The 26,086-nt window shown below is 39.2% G+C and overlaps 1 protein-coding gene across 7 annotated transcripts in view; it reads left to right on the top strand.

The window, feature by feature from the left end:
• The window catches only part of PCBP3 (poly(rC) binding protein 3), a 280,894-nt gene that overhangs the window by 17,693 nt on the left and 237,115 nt on the right, over window positions 1-26,086 (top strand). For 2 of the 7 annotated variants that reach the window (XM_021935142.2, XM_017956359.2), the window contains exon 2: window positions 7,891-7,973. The exons of 2 other annotated variants lie outside the window; for them this stretch is intronic. The gene's annotated coding sequence lies outside the window, so the exon portion shown is untranslated. Of the gene's footprint in view, window positions 1-7,679; window positions 7,974-8,009; window positions 8,054-26,086 lie in introns of those variants that run through there. 3 more of the 7 variants (XM_031665821.1, XM_031665826.1, XM_031665823.1) reach the window with 3 other exon arrangements.

Raw genomic sequence — 26,086 nt, forward strand, 5'->3', positions numbered from 1 at the left:
TCATTTATTTTACTATTTTTTATTTTCTTAGGGGTTACTTGGGATCTTACTACTGGCAATTTATAACAGTTTAGTTTGGATTAGTACCAGTCTAATTTCACTAGTATACAAAAAATTTGCTTCTATCTAGCTCCATTCCCTCCTCCTCCCTTTGTGCTGTTACTGTCATACAAAGTACATCTTACTGGGCATGGTAGCTCACGCCTGTAATCCCAACACTTTGGGAGGCCAACACGGACAGATCACTTGAGGTCAGGAGTTCGAGACCAGCCTGGCCAACATAGTGAAACCTGGTCTTTATTAAAAAATAAAAAAATTAGCCGGGCATGGTGGCACGTGCCTGTAATTCCAGCTACTCGGGAGGCTGAGATAGGAGAATTGCTTGAACCCAGGAGGCGGAGGTTGCAGTGAGCTGAGATTGCACCATTGCACTGCAGCCTGGGAGACAAAGGGAAACTCCATCTCAAAAAAAAAAATGTATATATCTTGTACATTCTGTGCATTTCAAAACAGATTTGTAATTATTGTCTTTTACAGTTATCTGTACTCATTACAGTTTTGTTTTAATAATTTTTATTTTTCAATTTAAAAATAGATTTAGAGGGAACAAGTACAGTTTTATTACATGCATGTATTGCATACTGGTGAAGTCTAGGCTTTTAGTATAAGCATCACCCAAATAGTGTACATTTTAACCATTAGGTAATTTCTCATTCCTCACCCCCCTCATCCTCCCACCTTTCCAAATATCTGGTGTTTATTATTACATTCTGTGTGTCCATGTGTACATATTACTTAGCTCCGATATTCTCTCATAAGTGAGAATATATGGTATTTGACTTTCTGTTTCTGAATTATTTCACTTAAGATAATGGCTTCCAGTTCTATCTATGTTGCTGCAAAGGACATGATTTCATTTTTTTATATGGCTCAGTAGTATTTTTTTGGTATATGTATACTACATTTTCTTTATCCACTCATCTGTTCATGGGTACTTAGGTTGGTTCCTTATCTTTCTATCGTGAATAGTGCTGTAATAACATATGAGTACAAGTATCTTTTTGATACAGTGATTTCTTTTCCTTTGGGTAGATAGCCAGTAGTGGGCTTGCCAGATCGAATGGTAGTTCTATTTCTATTTTTAGTTCTTTGAGAAATCTCCACACTGTTTTCCATAGAGATTGTACTAACTTCCATTTGTGTTCCTTTTCTCTGCATACTTACCAACATCTGTCAGTTTTTGACGTTTTAGTAATAGCCATTCTGAGTGTTGTAAGATGATATGTCATTGTTGTTTTAATTTACATTTCTCTGATGATTAGTGATATTGAGCACTTTTTCAAATGTTTTTTGGCTATTTGTATATCTTTTGAAAAATGCCTGTTCATGTTTGCTCACTTTTAATGGGATTATGTTTTTTTTTTCTTGTCAAGTTGTTTGAGTTTCTTGTAGGTCCTCGATATTAGTCCTTTGTTGGATGTATAGTTTGCAGATATTTTTCCCATTCTGCAGGTTGTCTCTTCACTCTGTTGATGATTATTTTTGCTGTACAGACACTTTTAAGTTATTATTAAGTCCCATTTGTCTATTTTTGTTATTGTTGATCTCAATTCACTGCAGCCTCTGCCTCCCAGGCTCAAGTGATCCTCCTGTCTCAGCCTCTCAAGTAGCTGGGACTACAAGTGTGTGCCAATATACCTAAGTTTTGTGTGTGTGATTTTTTTTTTTTTTGTAGAGATGGAGTGTCACCATATTGCTTAGGCTGGTCCTGAACTCCTGGGCTCAAGCAATCCACCTGCCTTCAGCCTTCCAGAGTGTTGGGATTACAGGTGTGAGCCACTGTGCCTGGCCTGAATTTGCTTTTGAGGTCTTAGTCATGAATTCTTTGCCTAGGCAAATGTCCAGAAGAGTTTTTCTGTGGGCAGCAAGCCACCCAAGTGCTGAGGCCAGAGACTGAGGGCATGAACTGTTCCAGTATAATAAAATATATGAAATAACAAGTTATACTAGATATAGATCATAGATATGATTATATGTATCACTAATCATTAGTTTGTAGTGGTTACTTTTTATTCAAATATTATAATAATCCTCGCTCTACAATCATAACCTAGGAAAAACCAGGCCATACAGAGATAGGAGCTGAAGGGACATGGTGAGAAGTGACCAGAAGACAAGTGTGAATCCTGTGTCATGCCCAGACAGGACCACTAGAGGACTCCTTGGTCTAGCGGTATTGCCAGCATCTGGGAAGACGCCCGTTGCCAAGCGGACTGTGGTCTAGCGGTAGCGTCAGTCCCAAGGAAAAGCACCCGCTACTTAGCAGACCAGGAAAGGGAGTCTCCCTTTCCCCGGGGGAGTTTATAGAAGACTCTACTCCGCCACCTCTTGTGGAGGGCCTGACATCAGTCAGGCTCGCCCGCAGTTTTCTGGAGGCCTAATGGTCTCCCTGTGATGCTGTGCTTCAGCGGTCATGCTCCTCGTCCACTTTCATGTTCCATCCTGTACACCTGGCTCTGCCTTCTAGATAACAGTAGCAAAATTAGTGAAAGTACTAAAAGTCTCTGATATGCAGAAATAATGGCGTAAGCTGTCTCCTCTCTCTTTCTCTGCCTAGACTGCCAAACAGGGAAGGGCCCCATGTCTAGTGGACACATGACCCACGTGACCTTACCTATCATTGGAGATGGCTCACACTCCTTACCTTGCCCCCTTGTCTTGTATTCAATAAATAACAGTGCAGCCTGGCATTTGGGTCCACTACCGGTCTCTGTGTCTTGGTGGTTGTGGTCCCCCAGGCCTAGCTGTTTTTTCTTTTATCTCTTTGTCTCGTGTCTTTATTTCTACGATCTCTCATCTCCACATGCGGGGAGAAAAACCCACTGACCCTGTGGGACTGGTCCCTACATCTTTCCTAGGTTTTCTTGTGGAATTTTTATAGTTTTAGGTCTTACATTTACTTCTTTAATCTTTCTCGAGTTAATTTTTGTATATGGTGAGAGATAAGGGTCTAGTTTTCTTCTGCATATGGCTATCCAGTTTTCCTATCGTAATTTATTGAATAGAGTGTTTTTCCCCAGTGTTTTGTTAGCCTTTTGAAAATCAGTTTTCTGTAGGTGTGTGGCTTTGTTTCTGATTCTCTATTCTGTCCCCATTGATCTATGTGTCTCTTTTAATACCAGTACCATGCTGTTTTGGTTACTGTAATCTTGTAGTATAATTTGAAGTCAGGTAATGTGATGCCTCTAGCCTTGTTCTTTTTGATTTGGTTATTTGGGCTCTTTTTGGTTCCATATGAATTGTATGATTGTTTTCCCTAACTCTATGAAAAATGACATTAGTGTTCTGGTAAGAATTGCATTGAGTCTGTGGATTGCTTTGGGCAGTATGGTCATTTTAATGATACTGATTTTTCCATTTCATGAGCATAGGATGTTTTTCCATATGTTTGTGTCATCTACAGTTTCTTTCATCAGCATTTTGCTGTTGTCCTTGTAGAAATCTTTCACTTTCATGGTTAAATGTATTCCTAGGTATTTTATTATTTTTTTGTAGCTATCACAAATGAAATTGAGTTCTTTATTTGGTTTTCAGCTTGATGGTTATTGGTGTTTAGAAATACTACTGCTGGGGTATGGTGGTTCATGCCTATAATTCCAGCATTTTGGGAGGCCAAGGCAGGAGGATCACTTGAGGCCAGGAGTTCAAGACTGTCCTGGGTAACATGATGAGACCCCCGTATCTACAAAAAATTTAAAAAAAAATTAGGGCAGGTATGGTGGTACATGCCTGTAGTCCTAGCTGCTTGGGGGGCTGAGGTGGGAGGATCACTTGAGCTCAGGAGTTTGAGGCTACAGTGAGCCTTGATCACACCACTGCACCCTGGCCTTTGTCACAGAGTGAGACCCCATCTTTAAAAAAAAAAAAAGAGGCCGGGCGCGGTGGCTCAAGCCTGTAATCCCAGCACTTTGGAAGGCTGAGGCGGGCAGATCACAAAGTCAGGAGATCTAGACCATCCTGGCTAACACAGTGAAACCCTGTCTTTACTAAAAATACAAAAAATTAGCCGGGTGTGGTGGCGGGCGCCTGTAACTCCCAGCTACTCAGGAGGCTGAGGCAGGAGAAGGGCGTGAACCCAGGAGGCGGAGCTTGCCGTGAGCTGAGCTTGCGGCACTGCACTCCAGTCTGGGCGACAAAGCGAGACTCCGTCTCAAAAAAAAAAAAAAAAAAAGGAAGTGCTACTGATTTTTGTTGGTTAATTTTGTATCCTGAAATGCGACTGAATTCATTTATCAAATCCAGGAGTCATTTAGGGCTTTCTAGGTCTTTAGGGCTTTCTAGGTACAAGATCATATCCAAACATACAACCTTCCAAGATTGAACTAGGAAGAAATTAGAAATCCTGAACAGACCAATAACAAGTAGTGAGATTGAATCAGTAATAAAAATTCTACCAATAAAACAAAGCCCAGGACCAAATGGAATCAGAACTGAATTCTACCAGACGTGTAAAGAAGAACCGGTACTAATCCTACTGAAACTATTCCAAAAAATTGAGGAGGAGGACCTTCTCCCTAAGTCATTCTGTGAAGCTAGAATTACCCCCAAACCAAAGCCAGGCAAGGATACAATGAAAAGAAAACTAGAGACCAATATCGTTGATGAAAATACATGCAGAAATTCCCAACAAAATACTAGCAATCCAAATCCAACAACATATCGAAAAGATAATACACCACAATTAAGTGGGTTTTATTCCAAGGATGCAAGGATGGTTCAACATATGCAAATCATTAAATGTGATTTACCACATAAACAGAATTAAAAACAAAAAACATATGATTATCTCGATAGATGCAGAAAAAGCATGTAATAAAATTCAATATCTTTTCATGAAAAAATCTTCAATAAACTAGGCATAGAAGGAACATACCTGAAAAATAATTCAAACCATATATGAAAGACCCACAACCCACATCATTCTGAATGAGGAAACACCTAAAGCATTCCCTCTAAGAATTGGAACAAAACAAGGATGTCCATTTTCACCACTCTTGTTCATCATAATACTGGAAGTCCTAGCCAGAGCAGTCAGGTAAGAGAAAGAAATAAAAGGCATCCAATTTGGAAAAGAAAAAATATTATTATTTCTGCTCATTGATGATGTGTAGTTATCTTTTAAATCGGGTAGGAGGAAAGGGTTACAAACAGAAGTTACATTTATGCTGTCTTTTATATTTACCGTTATAATTATATCTTTACTAGTGCTATTTTTTCATTCACCTGGATTTTCTGTACTATCTAGTGTCCTTTAATTTAAGCCTGAAGGACTCCTTTTACTGTTTCTTGTTAGGTAGGTTTTCTAGTGACATACTCTCTCAGCTTTTATTTGAGAGTGTCTTAATTTCTCCTTTGTTTTTGCAGAATGATTTTTCTGGATATGGAATTCTTGTTTGACAGTCTTTTTCTTCTATGATTTTGCATATGTTATCCTACAACCTTCTAGTTTCTATGGTTTCTGGTGAGAAATCCGCTATTATTCTTATTGAGAATCCTTTTTTTTTTTTTTAAGACGGGGTCTTGCTGTGTCACCAGACCGGTGTGTAATAGCGCGATCTCAGCTCACTGCAACCTCTGCCTCCTGGGTTCAAGCGATTTGAGAATTCCTTTTTAATGAGTTGCTTTCTTGCTGCTTTCACAATTCTTTGTCTTTGATAGTTTGATTATAATATATTTAGGTGTGGATATCTTTGAGTTTATCCTTGAAGTATATTCAGGTTCTTGAATGTATAATTTTTTTTCCATCAGATCTGGGAGGTTTTCAATTATTATCCTTTCAAATATTCTTTGTACCCCTTTATTTTCTCTCCTTCTGAGAGTTTCATTATGCATCCATTCTTCCTTCCTTCCTTCCTTCCTTCCTTCCTTCCTTCCTTCCTTCCTTCCTTCCTTCCTTCCCTCCCTCCCTCCCTCCCTCCCTCCCTCCCTCTCTCCTTCCCTCCCTCCCTCTCTCCTTCCTTCCTTCCTTCCTTCCTTCCTTCCTTCCTTCCTTCCTTCCTTCCTTTTTCTCTCATTCATTCATTCATTCATTCTTTCCATTTTTGTAGAGATGAGTTCTCGCTGTGTTGCCCAGGCTGGTCTTGAGTTCCCAACCTTAAGACATCCTTCCACCTCAGCCTCCCAAAATGTTGGGATTACAGGTGTGAGCCACCTTGGTTGGCCATCTGTTGGTATTCTTGGTAGTTTCCCACAGGGCTCTGAGGTTCAGTTCATTTTTTTTCAAACTTCTTGACTTTCTGCTCGTTAGATTGGTTAATCTCAGTTGATCTATCGTCAAGCTCACTGATTCTCCTGCCTGTTCAAATATGATGTTGAACCACTCTAATGAATTTGCTATTTCAATTATTGTATTTTTTACCTCCAGAATTTTCATTTGGTTTCTTTTTATAATTTGTTTCTTTATTGATGTCTGCTTGGTGAAACAATACTGCCATTCTTTAATCCTTTAGACATGGGCTTCCTTTAGTTATTCAAATATGTTTACAATAGGTTATTTGAAGTCCAACACTGGGGCTTCCTTGGGAACAGTTTCTATTGATTGCTTTTTCTTTCCCTGTGGATGGGCCATATTTTCCTGTTTCTTTGTATGTGTTATAATACTTTTTTGAAAACTTTATGTTTTAAATAATATAATATGGCAGCTCTGGAAATCTGATTCTCCTTTCTTCCATTTTCTTTTGTTGTTGTTGTTGCTGCTTGTTATAGTAGTTTCTGTTCATTTGTTTATGTAGTGACTTTCCTGAACTAACTCTGTAAAGTCTGTATTCTTTGTCATGTATCTTCACTGACTCTGTACTTGAATAGCTTAGTGGTCAGCTAATAATTGGACAGAGGTTTCCTTAAATGCCTGGAATCAGTAAGTCTCACAGTCTTTCCCAAGAGACCCTGTGTATGTGTTGGGACATGTGTCAGCTCTTAACCTACCAGTTTATAATTGCAAAGGCAACTTTTCAAGTCTCATTGGAACAGCCTGTTCTCACAGTCTGCAGGAAAGAAACAGGGCAAACATTTTGCAACATTAGTCTTCATTTTCTGATTGTGCAGAGTCTCAGTGTCAGCTCAGTGTGAGAGCTTAGGGCTATCTCAGGGCACTCCAGTTTCTTTTCTGGGCATTCCCACAACCTTGAGTAGGTGCATGGCTCTATGTATGCACCATGGCCTTCTAGATTTCCAGAAATATACAGAGTTTTTAATACCCTGTGGGCATCTCATTCCCCAGATTTTCCTTTTAAGCTTTTGGGTTAACATATTATTTGCTCCAACTGTTGTCCACTGTCTCAGGTAGTCACAAAATTAAACAGTTGTCTTTAGTTGTTTTGACAGATACCTCTGAGGAAAATACTTTTCAGTGAGCTCTGTGTCAGGTCAAATAAATGTAACCTTGCAGGTGGAACCTTGTAGCCATAACAAATAATAAGACTTTGAAGGAACTCCAACCCTGTTTTGTCCTCTTCTGTTGCTGCCAGGATGTTGGTTTTCACTATGATTGTAGGCTGTTGGTTTTCAAGACCACTATAGAGCTGGGGTAGGGTTGGGGGTTGGGGGAGGGAATAGGGCAAGTTAAAATACCACAAAATTTATGTTCTTAGGATATTTAATCATTTTTCTTTAACAGATATTCTCCAGAGTGTGGCAGACCTTTGGTTAAATTTCTAGATTTCTAAAGAAAAGTTGATTTGGCTAATTTTTTGGCATTTAAAAATTGCTTTTGTGGAAGAAGGGATTTTTGGAAGTTCTTTGATATTTTCACTGATATCACACTCTCGTGTTTATTCTTAAAAGATTTTGTTTCTGTATATTGAATTTAATGTTGACATTATTTTTTTTCAGCACATTGGAGATATATTTCCACAGCATCTGGCTTTTCTTGTTCCTGTTCTGAAGTCAGTAAATGTAACTGCTATCCTCTGGAGGTAATCTATTGCCATAAAGGATTTTCCAATTATCCTTAGGTTTCTATGGTTTCACTAAGTTCCATGCATCCCTGCCTGAGGTATGTTGGCTTCTTGTATCTATGGCATGATGTCTTTCATAAGTCTGGAAAATTCACTGCCATTTTCTTCAGCTGTTGCTTCTGCATCATCCTTTTTCTTTCTTTATGGGACTCTGATTAAATTTGTGTTAGATTTTTCACCATATATTCTCATGCTCTCTCTTATATTTCTAGATTTTGGCCGCTCCACTTTACTTTGAATATTTTATTTTATTTTGACCTAGTTTCCAGTTCACCAATTCTTTCTTCAGCAGCACCCAATCTGCTTTAAAACCCATTCATGACTTTATAACTTTTCAGTTTTAGATTTTAAAAAATTGAAACTGTTACTTTTTGTAGCTTCTAATTTCTTGTTTCTGTTTTTAACTACAGCAAGTATAGTTTTAAAATTTTAGTCAAACATATATAACATAAAATTTGCCATTTTAAAGAGTATGTTTTATGTGTACAATTCTGTGACATTAAGTACATTCATGTTGTTGTGCAACCATCCATCTCCAATACTCTTTTCATCTTGCAAAACTGAAACTCTTTACCCATTAAACAGTAACTCCCTTTCCCAAATCCCTGGCAACTACCATTCTACTTTTTGTTTTTATGAATTTGACTTCTATAGATACCTCATATAAGTGGAGTCATAAATATTTTTCCTTTTGTGACTGGCTTATTTAATGTAGCATAATGTCTGCAGGGTTCATCCATGTTGTAGCATGTGTTGGAATTTCTTCCCTTTTTAAGACTGTATAATATTCCACTGTGTGTGTGTATATATATATATACACCACATTTTGTTTATTCGTTCTTTGATGGACACTTGGGTTGCATCTACTTCTGGCTATAGTGAATAATGCTGCCATGAACATGGGTATACAAATATTTGAGTCCCTTGCTTTTACGTCATTTGCGCATATACCCAGAAATGGAATTACTAGATCATATGCTAATAATTTTCTTAACTTTTTGAGGAATGACTGTATTGTTTTCATAGCAGCTCCAGCATTTTACATTTCTTTCAGCAATGCACAAGGCTTCCAGCTTCTCCACATCCTAACCAACACTTATCATTATTTTGATGATAGCCATTCTAATGGATATGAGGTGATACCTCTTTGTAGTTTTGATTTGCTTTTCTCTAATGATTAGTAATGTTGACCATTTTTTCTCGTGCTTATTGCCCATTAGTATGTGTTCTTGAGGGAAATGTGTATTCAGGTCATTGGCCAGATTTTTAATTGGGTTGTTTGGGTTTTTGTAATTATACAAGTGTAGTTGTTAAAATAGTCTATGTTGGGTAATTCTAACTTCTTGTCTTTGTAGATATGTTTTTGTTTGCTGTGATTTCTACTCTTTCTTCCTCGATGTGTCACTGATTTCTTTTAGGCTGCTAGACATTTGTATTTGCAGAATTTTTTTGAGGAATAATTTGAAATAATTTGGGATGATTATTGTTTTTAGAGAGGTTTTCGTCAGGTACTGCTAAGGTTCTTAAAGGAGAAAACTTAATCCAGTGTAGTCTTAAGGACAGCCGGATGAGTAGAACAAAGGCTCAGTGCTTGGGAGGGCTGACTTGCTTCTGAAGACTTATTCTCTACCTTGAGGGGTTAGCCCTTTGTGGTTCCAGTGCAAATTGAGGGGTGGTTTCTCAGTATCTAATTCATGCTTTTACTCTGTATCTCTTGCCCCTAGTTTTTGGATATTTTGGTTAACTTTCAGTCCCACAAATTTCAGGGCCTTACATGGTAAAATTTACTCCTTGCTCATGTAACAGTTCACTGTGGATGTTCCTCATCAGTGATCAGGTTTCCTCTGTGTGGTGATTCGGCCCAGCTCCTCACAGTGGGTGGTCATGCCATCTGCTATGGAGGTGGCATCCTTATCCTCTACGCCCAGCTTCCTGTAAGTCCAGCTGGCAGATGGGAGAGCAACATGGAGAAGGCACACGTGCTTCTCAGCCATGTTGGCCCAAAAGTGACGAGGACCATGATCTGTATCTCTTCATACTTTCCACTGGCAAGATCTAGTTACAGGGTTCTATCTAGATGCAGGCGTGAAATCTGCAGTGTGTTATTCCTGGTTGACAGTTGCTTCCCAGTTTCAATGCTGTCCTGGGAAAGGGGAGCACAGTTCTTCATGAACAGTTAGTTATCTCTGCTTCAGTCTTTTGCCTTGGCACACCCTTCTTTCACAACTGTCATGCATTTATCTCTCCAGGGACACAATCCAGAGTTGCCCCCAGTTACTGTGTCTTGCACAAAGGATGGATTTCTAGCATTGTGTGATCTTTATCAAATCCAGTTGTTGCTCTTGTGGTTTGAATGACTGAACTGGCACACAGGTTATCTGCTGTTCAAACTATACAATAGTGGAGCCAAATCAAGCCAACTGCAATTTTAAAACTTCCATTTTGGAAGGGGAGAATGGAAGATAAACGTCAGTTCTTGGTCCACAGTAAGAGCAACATCCCACGGGCAAGTATTATGAAGGTATCTATCAATGTTTTCTAAGCAAAGACCACTAGACACTCACTTGGGAACTGTGGGGTGTTGTGGTAAGAGGGCATTAGAAGGAACCTGTTACAGGATTTGGACTTTGGTTAGGTGATCTGGGGGAGGGTTCAAGAAAGTGGGATGGTATTAGTAAGTGGGGACAATGTTATGATAAGTGTCTGTAAATCTTATCTACAAGGAGGTTAGACTGGAGTGAGGATAAAGCTGTGATTGGTAAAGAAACAGTCATCACTTACGTCAGTGGGGAGAGGGATTTTGGCACAATCTTGTTTTTGTCTTCATTCATCATGGTCACAGTGTGGCGTGTCTGATTCTTTCACCTCCTATCTTGGAAATGGGGGCAGGAGAAACTGGTCTGTTGTTCTCCAGGGCTCCTTTCTCTGTCCCTCCATCTGGCTAGGCCTTGGGAGTGCTATGGTTTGAATATTTGTCCCCTCCAAAACTCATGTTGAAGCTTAATCTTCAGATACGATTGGATCTTGAGGACTGTTCCCTTATGAGTGGATTAATCCATTCATGGGTTAATGGATTAATGGATTAATGTGTTATCAGGGAAGTAGAATTGGTGACTTTATAAAAAGAGGAAGAGAGACCTGAGCTAGCACACTCAGCCCCTTATTGAGTGATGCCCTGTACCACCTCAGGACTCTGCAGAGTCCCCACCAGCAAGAAGATTCTCACTAGATTCTCCTCCTTGACCTTGGACTTCTCAGCTCCTACAACTGTAAGAAATAAATTCATTTTCCTTATAAATGACTGAGCTTTTGGTATTCTGTTATAAGCAACAGAAAATTGACTAAAATAGGGAGAACATCTTCCTTAGGGGTTAGGGGTGCAAGATCCCACATCCTGCTTTCTGCTTGTGGAAGTTTGGAGGTCTGGGGTTGTTTTGACGGTCACTGACTGTTTTAGGCTCATGTTTCTTTGGCAATGGAGTTTCTCCCCAGTTCTAGTGGCTTCTGATCTATTTGCGTCTGATAGTTTCATGTGCCAGTAACTATAGCCAAAGTTCTTTTCTAGTCACAATCTTCCAGCTACTTCACATTTTTGCTTTCTTGTGCATGTGTCTCTCTCTACTCAGGGCACTTGAAGCTTAACATAATATAATAGGCATAGGTGTGGGTGGGAGACACACCTGTAATCTCACCTGTGTATAGTTTAGCCGTCTTTTCATTGTGGAGTCTTAATGGGTCTTTGCTGCTCAGAACATGTTCAGTCGCATATCTTACTCTTGGGGTGCCGAGGGATAGCTTTTCCCGGATTGTGAGGCCCATGTTTCTGGACTGTCTCTAGATGCTTTCTTGTCTCTCTCAAGCCAGCCAGTTTTTGCCTAAGCTCATGTCTTTCTGTGATGCTCAACTAAGCAAAATGGGTAACAGTCACCTAGACAGTTGGCATTCTTTTTTCTCTTCCCCCTGAGCTGGAGGCTGGGTGTGTGCATGGTCTGCCTTCAGTTGATCAAGGGTAAACCGTTTCATAAAATGACATGCACTGTATAAAATAGGTCTTCTCATTATCAGCTGTCTGACAGCGGTTTTTATTATAGTGTCACCCTCTTCAAAGAGCCCAATTCTGTGTTAATTTATTTCTGTTGAAATATGTGTTTAATGATAGATAATTTGAAAGAAGAAAATTTCTGATTAGACTCTTTCTTTGGGACTCTTTCTTTGGCAATTATTTGACCCATTTTCTTCTTCCCTCCTCCTCTCCACTGTTTGGAAATGAAGCTGTACATTTGTGGCAGTTTTCTAAGCAGACGTCACAAAGGTGTGGTATGGCAGTTCATCTTTTTTGTTTTTAACTGTGTTAACATTGGAAAATCAAACCTTTTCTGATTTCTTACAAGAAGAAAAAACAAGACATTTCAGTTTTTTTGAGTAAAATGAGATATGAAGATAAACATTTTTGATGAAGAGAAGAGTTTTGCATTTAAGTTGCAGTGATGTGGACAACTCCCAGACTCATTCCTGTCTCTCTGTAGTATCCTACAAGAAGTGCCTGGGCCTTCTTGCTTTGAGTCTTTTTCTGCTTTGAAGACAAGCAGAAACGAGTACCTGGCCTGAGCTTCTCCTGAGGCCCTTGTGGAAGCAACATGAGATGACTGATGTGCAAACACATTCAATAGTAAAGCTCTCTGGGTAGAGAAGACATTATTATTTCATCCTGAAGTACTTTTGGAAGGTAAATGATTTATTTAGCACACTAAGTTCATCCTCTGAGGCCATGTGTTTCTACTATAAGGTACCCAAACCAGCCTTGGAAACTTACAGCATTGAGAGAGGAGAGGTCCAGTGATCATGTCTCTCTATGAGTTTTACTGAGTTGGGGGCTTTTCTATAGAGTTCTGAGCTCTATTTATAATTATCCTTAAGCAAAAAAGAAACAATCCAAAATGGTGACACAGAGAGTCCAATTTACAGTTATCTGTGATATAACCCAGTTAATAATCACATAATACTTAGGGTCCTAGACTGCTGGTTTGAGTTTTTATGGAATTTTGAAGATAATGAGATTTTGTAATGGAACCATGTTTCTCAGTAATGTCTTTTACTGAATTATCCTGACTTGAGTCAAGACAAGACTCAAGAGTGACTTTATTTTAAATGTAAATCTGCCATGTAACTTCTGACTAACCCTGAGCTGATCATACCTCCACAAAGTTTAGTTGATGTTATTACTCTTTATGTAGGAAGACCAATTCATTGTAAGTTTTCTTCAAAACAACCCTTGTTGTTGCAGAGATCACAGGCTGTGATGATTACAGCATCCTACACATATCTTCCAGAGCACTATACTTTTGTTCCAAGATATAAACCCTATGTCTAGGGTTTTGTAGTGCAGAAATCTACCTGTTTGCACCTGCCCAAGACCATGATTCTGTCTGTAAATTCTCCAGTAAATCACCCAATACCAACAAACTGGATTTCTCTGTCTCCTTCTTTGGTTTCTTGGCTCCTTTGGTATTTGAGGATCGCTTTGCATATATGGCCCTTTCACAGAACACTTGATTAATTATCCAATTAATTAAAAAAATGATAATGAAGTAGGTTATGTTGCTTACTAAAAAACTGATAAACTTGAGGTAGCCATACTTCTTTAGGTCCACTTAGGAAACTGAAAGTTTTGGTTTAATAGTCTTTTCAAAGATAAGCCATGTATTATTCATATGATTAGTGTGGAGGCTGATATTGAGAGAAGGTGTAGTAGCTTGCTTTTATATGAGGGCACTGGAATGAGATGTGATCTGTAGATTCCCATAGTTTGTGACCCATGCTGGGACTGGCTCTTCTCCCTGGCTCTTGGAACAGGGATCCAGCCCCACATGACTTCCCCGTTCCCTGGCTCATTTGGACATCCACAGGGGCCTCTTTCTCTTGGACATGCCCCACCTAGCACCCATCATTTCTATTTCTCTTGCTCTGGGTGCCACCACATCTTCAGGACACAGCTTCTCCTGAGCTGATAGGGATGCCGTGGAGCCTGTGGAGTGCCTCTGTTGTCCAGAGTTCTGTGGTAAGGTCCCAAGAAGTTTTCCCACCTGAAGAACAGCATAGTTGAGGTGAGGTCCTGTGCTTTGCAGGACTTAGTGAGGAGACTTTGACCCTGGTCTTCCTCCTGTCATTTCCGAAAGTGAGTGCATGGGGGCAGTGGGGTGGAGGTCAGTTCAGTGAGCACACACGGTGGGGAGGCAGAGCCTTCTACCTTTTGGGCAGCTAAGGCTGAGGCCCTGGGCTGGGCCTGTCTGCTTGGTGTCCTTGATGCAGGGATAGATCTTATTTAAGCGAACATGCCCCTACAGACAGGTGGGTGCCACCAAGGGAACCCACAGACAAGGCCCAAATGCTCTTATTTGTGGTGTACATTAGGCAAAGAACCAGATTGGACTATCAAGCCAGAAGGGAGCTTACAACTTCCTGCTGAACAGAGGAAAAAATGTGACCCATTGAGGGCAGTAATAGCTGATGAGCAGTCATGGTGGTTCTTACTCCTGGTTGGCTCAGGGCTGGGGGCACTAGGCATATTGCAGTGCCAGTGAAAATAGAGCTGGGACTCAAACCCTCTTTTTTTTCCCTCTCTCTATGCCATAGCAACCACGGTAAGCCTGTAAAATCTCCTGTGATTTGTGGATTCTCAGGGTCCCTGGAAACCTTTCAGTGAACTCATCAGGTCAAAACTGTTTTCCTAATGATATGGAACCATTCTTTCCTTTTTCACTGTGTGGACATTTGCACTGATGGTGTAAAAGCAATGGCAGGTGCTTTGACACAAATCAAGACTGTGGCACCAACTCTACTGACAGTCATCATACTCTTCACTGCTACCCACTCGCATACAAAAAGCCAACAGCATTTAAGAATGTTCTTGATGAAGTCGTAGGAATGATTAATTTTATTAAATTTTAACCTATGAGTACATGTCTTTTTAATATTCTGTGAGATGGAATTGAAAGTTTGCATAATGTACTTTGGCAGATGGAACTACAATGATTGTTTGAGGAAAAGCACTTGTGCTTTTTTTGGGTTAGGAGTTAAACTAGCTCCTCTTTTAATGGAACACTGTTTTTACTTTAAAGAACAACTGACAGACAAACCATGGTTATTCAGACTTGTATTTTTGGCATAAAATGTCTGAAAATTGAACTGAGACTGAGACTGTTACTTCAAAGGAATTAACTGCCTGTATTTGTTGCAAATGATAAAATTGAATTTTCAGGCAAAAGTTAGAATTGTAGAAGACTTGTATCTGTCATGGTGAGCTTGATAGCCTCCCAGTATGGGCATCACTCGTTTTATTGCACTTTACAGAATTTTTTTTTTTTTTTTTTAACAAATTTAAGGTTTGTGGCAACTCTGCATCAAGAAAGTCTTTCAGTGCCATTTTTCCAATAGCATTGCTTACTTCATGTCTCTGTGTCACATTTTAGTACTTCTCATGATATTTCAAACATTTGCATTATTATTATATCTGTTATGGTTGTCTGTGGTCAGCGATCTTTGTTACTGTTGTATTATTTTGTGGTGCCATGAACTGTGCCCGTATAAGATGTTCTATGTGTTCTGACGGCTCCACAGCCGATCATTCCATCTCTCTGCTTCTCTTGGGACCTCCGTATGCCCTGAGACACAACAATATTGAAATTAGGCCAATTAATAACCCTTCAGTGGCCTCTACATGTTCAGATGAAGGGTCACACATCTCTCACTTTATTTTTTATTTTTATTTTTGAGACAGAGTCTCACTCTGTTCCCCAGGCTGGAGTGCAGTGGTGTGATCTCGGCTCACTGCAACCTCTGCCTCTTGGGTTCAAGCTAGTCTTGTGCCTCAGCCTCCCGAGTAGCTGGGATTACAGGTGCATGCCATCATGCCTAGCTAATTTTTTGTATTTTTAGTAGAGGCGGGGTTTCGCTACGTTGGCCAAGCTGGTCTCCAACTCTTGGCCTCAGGTGATCCACCCGCCTTGGCCTCCCAAAGTGCTGCATTAGCCACTGCGCCTGGACACATCTCCCACTTTAAATGAAAAACTAGAAATGATTAAGCTTAGTAAAGCAGGCATGTTGAAAGCCCAGAGAGGCCAAAAGCTGGCCCTCTTATGCCAAACAGCCAAGTTGTGAATGCAAAGGAAGTTCTTGAAGTAAATGAAAAATGTTATTCCAGTGAACACACAAATGATAAGAAAGTGAAATAGCCTTGTTGCTGATATGGAGAAAGTTTGAGTGGTCTGGATAGAAGGTGCAACTAACCACAACATTGCTTTAAGCCAAAGTCCACTCCAGAGTAAGGCCTAATGTGCTTCACCTCTATGAGACTGAGATAGATGAGGAAGGTATAGGAGAATTTGAAGCTAGTAGAGGTTCGTTCATGGGGTTTAAGTAAAGAAGTCTCCATAATATAAAAGTGCAAGGTAAAACAGCAAGTGCTGATGTAGATGCTGTACCATGTTCTCCAGAATATGTAAGAGAACTGATGAAGGTAGCTACACTAAGGAATAGATTTTTAATGTAGACAAAATAGCCTTCTGTTGAAAGAACATGCCATCTAGGACACTCATAGCTAGAGAAAAGAAGTCAATGCCTGCCTTCAAAGATTTAAAGTACAGGCTGACTCTTTTGTTAGGGCCTAATGCAGCCGACGACTGTAAGTTGAAACCAGTGCTCATTTACTATTCCAAAACTCCTAGGACCCTTAAGAAGTATGCTAAATCTACTCGGCCTGTGCTTTATACTGGAACAATAAAGCCTAGATAACAGCACATCTGTTTACAGCATGGTTTACTGAATCTTTTAAGACTTCTCTTGAGACCTGCTGCCCAGAAAAGGGTGCTTCTCAAAATATTGCTGCTCGTGAACAATGCACCCGGTCTCCCAAGGGCTCTGATGGAGATGTGCAAGGAGAAGAATGTTGTTTTCATGCCCATTAACACCACATCCATTCTGCAAGCCACGGGTCAAGGAGTAATTTTGACTTTCAAGTGTTAACTACTTAAGAAATACATTTTGTAAGGCTATAGCTGCCACAGATGGTGATTCCTCTGATGGATCTGGGCAAAGTAAATTGAAAACCTTCTGAGAGGCATTCACCATTCTCAATGCCATTAAGAACATTCATGACGCATGGGAGGAGGTCAGAACATCAACAGAGTTTAGAAGAAGTTGATTCCAACCCTCATGGATGCCTTTAAGGGGTTCCTTCCTTTACTGAAGGAAGTCACTGCAGATATGGTGAAAACAGCAAGAGAACTAGAATCAGAAGTGGAGCCAGAAGAAGTGACTGAATTGCTGCAATCTCATGATCAAACTTGAACGGATAAGGAGTTGCTTCTTATGGATGAGAAGCAGGAAAGTGGTTACTTGAGATGCAGTCTACTAGTAGTGAAGATGCTGTGAACATTGTTGAGATGACAACAAAGGGTTTAGAACATTACATAAGCTTAGTTACTAAAGCAGCAGCAGGGTTCGAGAAGACTGACTCCAATTTTGAAAGAAGTTATACCGTGGTGAAAGGCTATCAAACAGCATCACATGCTACAGAGAAAACTTTCGTGAAAGGAAGAGTCCATTGATGTGGCAAACTTTAGTGTTGTCTTATTTTCAGAAATTGCCACAGCCACCCCAGCCTTCAGCAACTATCAATCTGATTGATCAGTGGCCATGAACATCCAAGCAAGACCCTCACCACTAAAAAGATGATGACTCACTGAAGACTCAGATGATAGTTAGCATTTTTTTTTAAGCAATAAACTATTTTTACTTTTTTCTTTTTACTTTTTTGAGACGGAGTCTCTCTCTGTTGCCCAGGCTGGAGTGCAATGGTGCAATCTCGGCTCACTGCAACCTCTGCCTTCTAGGTTCAAGTGATTGTCCTGCCTCAACCTCCCGAGTAGCTGGGATTATAGGTGTGTACCACCATGCCCAGCTAATTTTTATATTTTTAGTAGAGACGAGGTTTTGCCATGTTGGCCAGGCTAGTCTTGAACTCCTGACCTTAAGTGGTCCACTCACTTCAGCCTCCCAGTGTGCTGGGACTACAGGTGTGAGCTACCACTCCTGGCTGCAATAAAGTATTTTTAAAATTAAGGTAGGTACATTGTTTTTAGACATAATGCTGTTGCACACAATAGACTACAGTAGGGCATAAACATAAATTTTATATGCCTTTGGGAAATGAAAAAATTTATGTGACTGCTTTAATTTAATGTTTGCTTTATTATGGTACCTGAAAAATGAACCCGCAGTGTTTCTGAGGTATAGCTATATTCTAATATGTGTCTTTTATCATATTTGCAAATATTTCTCCCATCCTGTATCTGCTCTTAATCCTCTTAATCAGTGCTTTTGCAGATAAAATATTTGTAATTTTCATGAAGTCTATATTATGAGTTCTTACAAATCATGTTTGGTGTTAAGTTTAGCCCTAGATCACAAAGATTCCTTCTATTCTGTCTAAGTTTTATAGTTTTACGTTTTATATTTGAGTGTGCAATTTATTTTCAGTTAATTTTTGTGTAAGGTGTGAGACTTAGATTGAAGTTCATGTTTTTGTCTATGGATATTTGATTGCTCTTACACCATTTTTTAGAAAGTCTATCCTGTCAGCAGTTGCCTTTGCTATTCTCCAAATCATCTGAGAAACTCATTTCTCCAAAATCATTTGGGCACCTTTCTGTGGTTCTCTATAGTATTTTCTATACTGGATTTCTTATATTGTTCAATTGATTGCCACATGTCCATCCTTCTGACAATGTCACATAATCTTGGCTACTGTGACTGTAAGTCTTGAAATTGGGTAGAGATTTCTCTCATTTTGCTCTTTTAAAAAATGTTTCAATAATTGTAGTTTCTTTGCTTTTCTATATTTATTTTAGAACTAACGTCTCTGTATATACACACATTTTTGAAGAAATTTTAATGAAAGTTGCATTAAATTTGTATAATAATTTAGGGAAAATTGAAATCTCTAGTATGTTGAATGTTCTTATTCATGAACATAGTATGTCTCCATTTATTTAGATCTATTTTGTTTTAATTATTCAGTGTTGTAGTTTTCAGCATAAAATTTCTACACGTTTTGGTGGATTTACACCTAAGTGTTGTTTATTTTCAGGGATTTTATTATATTTTAAATTTGAGTATCCATGTGTTCATTGATAATATACAAAAATAAAATGAATTTTTGTGTGTTTATCTTTAGTTTTATGACATTGCTGAACTCATTGATTCTAGAATTTTTTGGTAGGTTCCTTGGGATTTTTTACGTAATCAAGTCATCTGCAGATTTGGACAATTTTAGTTTATCTTTTCTGATCTCTAGGTCTTGTATTTATTTCCTTATTACACAGATTAGAATTTCCAGCACTGTGTGGAATATGAGTGAGCAACCTTGTCCAATTATTCCCAATGTTAGGGGAAAATCATTCACTATTTTACTATGAAGTATAATGCTAGCTGTAGATTTGTATAGATGATATTTATCAAGTCAAATAACTTTTTCTCTGTCCTAGTCTATTTGTACTGCTCTAACAAAATACCTGGACTTAGTAATTTATAAACAATAGACATTTACTTCCCATGGTTTTGGAATATGGGAAGCTCAAGATCAAGGTCCCAGTATTTGGTATTTGGTGAGAGCCTCCTTGCTGCATTCTCACATGGCAGAAGGGTCAAATGCTCTGTCCTTACATGGCAGAAGGCAGAGGGCAAAAAAGGGCCTAAGCTAGTTCCCTCTACCCCTTTTATAAGACATTAATCTATTTATCAGGGCAGAGCCCTGATGACTTAATCACTTCCCAGAAGATGCCACTCTTAACACCACTACAATGGGGATTTAGTTTCAACACATTAATTTTAGGGGACATTCAGACCATGACAGCCTCTATTTCTAGTTTTCTGAGAGGTTTTATCACAAATAGATGTTGGATTTTGTCAAATGCTTCACTACATTGAGCAATAGGATTACTTGATTTTTCTTCTTTAGCTTGTAAATATGAAGTACTACATTAATTGATTTTCAAATACTGGAGCAGTTTTGCATTCCTGGAGTAAACCCCATTTGGTCATGTTGCACAATTCTTTGTACAGAGGCTCCCTGACTTAGGATGGGGTTACATCCTGATAAACCCATTGTATATTGAAAGTATCATAAGTAAAAAATGCAACTGGTCTTTGGTCAAAGAATCACTGTTGCTAAAAGTCTGAAACCTCATGGTTTCATATGATTTTTTCACCATCATAAAATAAAAAAGTCATAAGCTGAACCATTGTAAGTCAGGGAATTGCTGAATTCTATTTTTTAATACTTTGCTAAGGATATTTTACATCTATATTCATGAGGGATGTAGGTCTGTATTTTTATTTCTTTCGGTAATGTCTTTTTTGGTTTTGGTGTCAGGGTAATACTAACTTTGTAAGATGAATTCAGAAGTTTTTCCTCTTCTTTTGTCCTCTGGAAAATATGATAACCAAAATAAAAAACTCAATGGATGAATGGAGAGATCAGAGGAAGGAATCAGTGAAATGAAAGATAGAACATTAGAAATTATCTAAACTAATAACAGATATAATACAGACCAAAAAAGAACAAAGGCTCAGAAACCTGGGGGGCTATGAAAAAAAGAGGTAAGAATCATGTCATCACAGTTCTAGAAGAAGAGGAGAAAAAGAGCAAAGCTGGAAAAAGTACTAGAAAAAACAATAGCTAAAAATTTCTGTGGTGTTTGTCTGGAGTAAGCAGTTATTTTGTTAAAGTTTTCTGTCTTACTAGGCTGTCCCTTTTCTGGTCAAAACTAGATAAAACATGCTTTTGTTGGGGCTTCTTCCCCCTCCCACCCAGCATCCATTCATATTTATGGTATTATGAACACCCAGGGAATTCACTATCATGTCATTCCTTGGGTCCCAAGGTCTCTAGCTGGTCTACCTTCCTGTAGCCATCTTTCAGAGTCTATGATTTGTTTTATATATAATGTCCAGTGTTTTCAGTTATACTTAGTGGGAGTAATACAGAAAAAAGCACATCTACTCCATCTTCCCAGAAGTGGAAGTTAACCTACAGAAAGATCATTCTGACTAGTATGGGACTGACTGCCTGTAACTGGGCAACAGCTGAAGCAAGAAGACCTATTAAAAAACTGAATGCACTTATCCATGTGAAGAATAATTGTGGCTTACGGCCATAGAGTGATAACAGTGGAGGTGGTAAGAAGTAGCTGGGCTTTGAACATAATGTGAAGAAAATGCAGGTAGAATTTGCTGATGTATGAGGTATGTAGTATGAGAAGAAGAAAAGAGTCCCAGGGTTTTAGACTGATGAGCAGGAGAATGGCGTGCTGTCAGTTGATATAGAGAAAGATGAGGAGGAGCAGGCTAGGGGGAACAAAAGGATGATTGAATTATGTTTTTCAAATGGGAAGTGAAACATGCCAATTATACAGCCAAATCAAGGTGTTAGGTAGGCATATGGACAGCAGCCTGGGGTTTAGGGAATGGAGTTCAGGCTGAAAAGATATAGTGGAGATTCATCAGCCCATAGGAGTTATTTAGAGTCATGAAACCACGTGAAATCACTAAGGAAGTGAGCTAGAAGAAGAGTACCAAGAACCTAACCCTGGGTTTTCCAGTGAGGCCTGGGATAGGGGAAGGAATCTAAAACAAAACAAAACAAAATACTGCATATCATCAATCAGAGAGCTAGGAGAAAAGACAGGATAGAGGTATATCCTAGAAGCCAAGTAAAAAAAGTATTTCAAGAAGGAGGGAACAATGACCTGGTTCAGATCCTGCTGATAGGTCAAATAAGATAGGATTGAGACTTGACCACTGGATTTAGCAAAGTCAAAGAGGCCTTTGGTGATCCCCACAAAGGTGTTTTTGGTGGAGTAATAGGACAAAATCCAGATTGCAGTGGGTTAAAGAAAGAATAGGAAGGAATTGGAGATAATACATGTAGATTTAGGTGAGTCACTAAGTTCACCTATAATTGAGGATAGTGATGATGCCTTTCCTTCCTTAAATTAATCTTTACTGAGGACTTACTTTGGGTTAGACACAGCAAAGTAAGGAGATCTAAGGTGAAAGAGACTTTTAGGGTTATAGGGAGAGATATAAAAATAACAGGTATATTGGATTGTAACAGGAGATCATAGACAAATATGTATAATACTGCAATGGAATGGCAGATTCTTTACAGGATGGGAAGTCAGGACAGAATTTTCCAGGAATGTGACACTATGCCTTGAAGAAGTTTATCACAGGAATCAATACACGTGAGTGTTTTAAAAATAAGGTGTTGCTGCGCCTGTAGTCCCAGCACTTTGGGAGGCTGAGGCAGGCGGATCACGAGGTCAGGAGATTGAGACCATCCTGGCTAACACGGTGAAACCCCGTCTCTACAAAATTACAAAACATTAGCCCGGCGTGGTAGCAGGCGCCTGTAGTCCCAGCTACTCGGGAGGCTGAAGCAGGAGAATGGCGTGAACCCGGGAGACAGAGCTTGCAGTGAGCCGAGATCGCTCCACTGCACTCCAGCCTGGGTGACAGCGAGACTCTGTCTCAAAATAAATAAATAAATAAATAAAATAAGGTGTTGCTGGGCATGGTGGCTCATAACTGTAATCCTAGTGCTTTGGGAGGCCATGACAGGAGGATTGCTTAAGACCAGCCTGGTCAACATAGACCCCATGTCTACAAAAAAAAAAAAAAAAGAAAAAAAATTGCCAAGTGTGGTGGCACATGCCTGTAGTCCCAGCTACTCTGGAGGTTGAGGTGGAAGGATCACTTAAGCTCAGAAGTTCAAGGCAGCAGTGAGCTATGATCACACCACTTCACTCTAGCGTGGGTGACAGTGAGACCCTGTCTCTAAAAACAAAAACAAACAAGTAATAAGGTCCTGTGGAAGTATATGTTAAATTAAGGGGGTATTAAGTATGAAATTTAATCTGTTCTGATGGTGCCATTGGTAAGGAAGGACCTGAGTTTAACTCTTAAGAGAGATGGAGAACTACTGATTTTACTGCTTTATATAGTTTGGATATTTGTCCTTTCCAAATCTCATATTGAAATGTGATCCCCAGTGTTGGAGGTGGGGCCTATTGGGAGGTGTTTGGATCATGGGGGAAGATCCCTCATCAATGGCTTGGTGTCCTCCCCGCAGTAATGAGAGAGTTCTTACTCTGTTAATTCACATGATAACTGTTTGTTTAAAGAAGAGCATGGAACTTCCCCCCTGCTTACTCTCTTTCTGTTTATGTGACATGCCTGTTCCTCTTTCACCTTTCACCATGAGTAAGAGCTTCCTGAGGCCTCAGCAGAAGCCAAGCAGATGCTGGTGCCATGCCTGTACAGCCTGCAGAACCATGAGCCAAAACACCTCTTTTCTTCATAAATTGCCCAGTCTGAAGTATTCCTTTATAACAATGCAAAACAGAATAACACAGTGCTCATAAAATGTCTGCTAAACCAGAGGAATATGAATGGGCAATGCTACAGCTTAATTTTCCATTCTTAGTGTTTATAGTGATTTACATGAGGTTTGATGAATGTTAAGCTATGGAATAAAACACACAGAAGTCTATCTTCCCCACACCCTGCCCCCTGCCACTCTGCCACAGAAAGCCATCAACGTATATCCCTGTGACCCTCTACCATATCAGCTTGTTGGCTTGAACATTTTGAATATTACAAACCATCATCCTAACATTAGAAGCAAAGACCAAATGTTACACTTTCTTTAAAAACAAAGAGAGGTGAAATAAGCCAGTCATAAAAGGATGAATAATATATGATTCCACTTAAGTGAGATATCAAGAGTAGTCAAATTCAGAAACAGAAAATAACATGGGGAGTGGGTTTTAAAGGTTGTGAGGAAGGGAAAACTGGGGAATTATTGTTTAATGGATACGGAGTTTCAGTTTTGCAAGATGAAAACAGTTCTGGAGATGGTGGTAATAGTTGCACAGCAGTGTGAATGTACTTAATGCCACTTAACTGTACACTTGAAAATAGTTAAGATGGTGAATTTTATGTGTAGTTTACCGCCATTAAAAAAATAAAAATAAGAAATACAAAAAGGAAGGATACCTTTGCCTCTGCCCATGATGGAGTAACCAGGATACGACTTATCCTTCTGTTGCAAACAACCAGAAAACCGGAAAAATATATAAGACAATTTACTTCAGACACTGGACAACAGGCTGCACAAGACTGATAAAGATAAACCCTGTAATTCCCAACTGTCTTAGTAAAAGTACTTTTCAAACTGCATGACAATGAGGGGGAACATAAGCAGAGCCTTACAGCATTCGAGTTGGTGAAACAGATAAAAGCTCAGGCAGGCTTAGTTAGTTGGAGATGGTGAAGAGGAGATACATGGAAAGACTGAAGAGAAGTAAAAACGGCTCCAAAAATCTGCACTGGGGATTCCTTCAGTCTGTTGCCAAACACTGACCAATAACCAACACATGAAACTCCACGAGGCAAGACAAGAAACAAAAACAAAACAAAACAAAAAGCCTACAAGATGAATTTTTTTTTTTTTTTTTTTTGAGATGGAGTCTTACTCTGTCTCCCAGGCTGGAGTGCAGTGGCACGATCTTGGCTCACTGCAGCCTCTGCCTCCTGGGTTCAAGCAATTCTCCTGCCTCAGCCTCCCGAGTAGCTGGGATTACAGGCACCTGCCACCACCTTGCCTAATTTTTGTGTTTTTAGTAGAGACAGGGTTTCGCCATAATGGCCAGGCTGATCTCAAACTCCTGACCTCAAGTGATTCACCTGCCTTGGCCTCCCAAAGTGCTGGGATTACGCGTGAATCACTGTGCCTGGCCTAAGGTGAACAATTTACATTGCTCAACAGAGGGTTGGGAGACAATTAGAGTTTTGGCCAGCCAGAATGGAGCATCCCTGCTGAATCACCAAGGCAATCGGTAGAGGTAATGGAAGGTATACCTCAAGAGTAGGGCTAACTTAGCTCTAGAGTAAAAGATACTGTACATCCAATCTAACAAAGCTTAAAAAAGCTGACCCACAAGTAAATTAACTGCATGAAAGAAGAAAGTCTACTGTTCTTTAAAAAATAATGACAAAATCCAGGCACTTAATATAATTTTCACAATGTCTACTATCATCTAAGGCTATTGAACCTACAAAAAAGCAAGAAAATATGGCCAAAAACAAGAGGAAAAACAGTCAATATGAACAGACCCTGAAAGGTAGAGATGATGAACTGTCCAAACAAGGATCTTAAAATAAGTATTATAAATATGTGGAAGTACTTAAAGGGCAACATGAACATAGTGTAAGATAAATAGAAGATATATAAAAAAGAATCAGATGGAACTTTGACAGTGAAATAAATATCAGAAATGAAAAATTTAATAAATGAAATTAACAGCTGATTAGATGTGCAGAAGAAAAAGAGTGGTATAACAAAGAAATAGAAAAGACCTAAACTAAAACACAAGGAGGGAAAAAGAGCTTCAGTGACCTGTGGAACAATATCAGGCAGTGTGGCATAACTTAGAAGTCCCAGAAGAGGAGAAGAGGAAGGTGTGAAGAAAAAAAAATTGAAGAAACAATGGCAGGCAATGCCAGAAAATACTTCAAATGTGATAAAAGCAATAAACCCACAATTTGAAGATGCTTAATAAAACTCAAGAAAGATAAGCACAATGAAAACCATATTGAGACCCCAAAGTATAGGAGGAGAACCTTAAGCACAGAGGCAGAAATATAAGAATGAATAGGCATGGATTTCTCATCAGAAATTAGCCTAAAAAACAAACAAACAAACAAACAAAAAACAGTGGACCCACAACTTTAAAGTGCTAAAAAAAGACTGTCAACCTATAATTCTATTTCTGGAGTAAATATTGTTTAAAATTAAGGGGAAATAAAGACTTCCAGAAAAACAAAAGCCGAATTTGTCACCAGCAAATTTAGGTAATAAGAGATGTTAGAGAAAGTTCTTAAGGAGGAACTAAAATGATATAGGTGAGCATGTATCCATCAAGAAAAAGAAAAATCCACTATGATAGATA

The sequence above is a fragment of the Papio anubis genome, chromosome 4, assembly GCF_008728515.1.
Source record: "Papio anubis isolate 15944 chromosome 4, Panubis1.0, whole genome shotgun sequence".
Classification (NCBI taxonomy): Eukaryota; Metazoa; Chordata; class Mammalia; order Primates; family Cercopithecidae; genus Papio; species Papio anubis.